Here is a 434-nt window from a genome sequence, read left to right on the forward strand (position 1 = left end):
AAACCAGTAATCCACAATGGAGTATTACTCAGGAATTTTAGGAAATGAACTTCTAGTTTACACAATAACATGGGTTTATCACAAACGCATTATGCTAAGTGAAAAAGCTGCTCTCAAAAAGCTATATAATGTTTGATTCATTTATTTGATACTATGGGGTAGGCAAAACTATAGGAACTTAATTCAGATTAATGGTTGCCAAGCGCTAGCTGTGGAGAAGAGGGGTTAATGACAAAGGGGCATGAATGTTTAGAGGTGGCGAAACTGTTCTATATCTTGATTGTAGTGGTGGTAACATGATTATATACATTTATCAAATGTATCAAACTGTACACTTATAAACGATGAATTTTATAATATGTAAATTATACCTTAATTAATCTGACTTTGAAAAAGTGCATTAGACCTTAAAAATATCGTCTAATAAGCTGGTC

Source organism: Propithecus coquereli, unplaced genomic scaffold (assembly GCF_000956105.1).
Source record: "Propithecus coquereli isolate 6110/MARCELLA unplaced genomic scaffold, Pcoq_1.0 Scaffold199, whole genome shotgun sequence".
Lineage (NCBI taxonomy): Eukaryota > Metazoa > Chordata > Mammalia > Primates > Indriidae > Propithecus > Propithecus coquereli.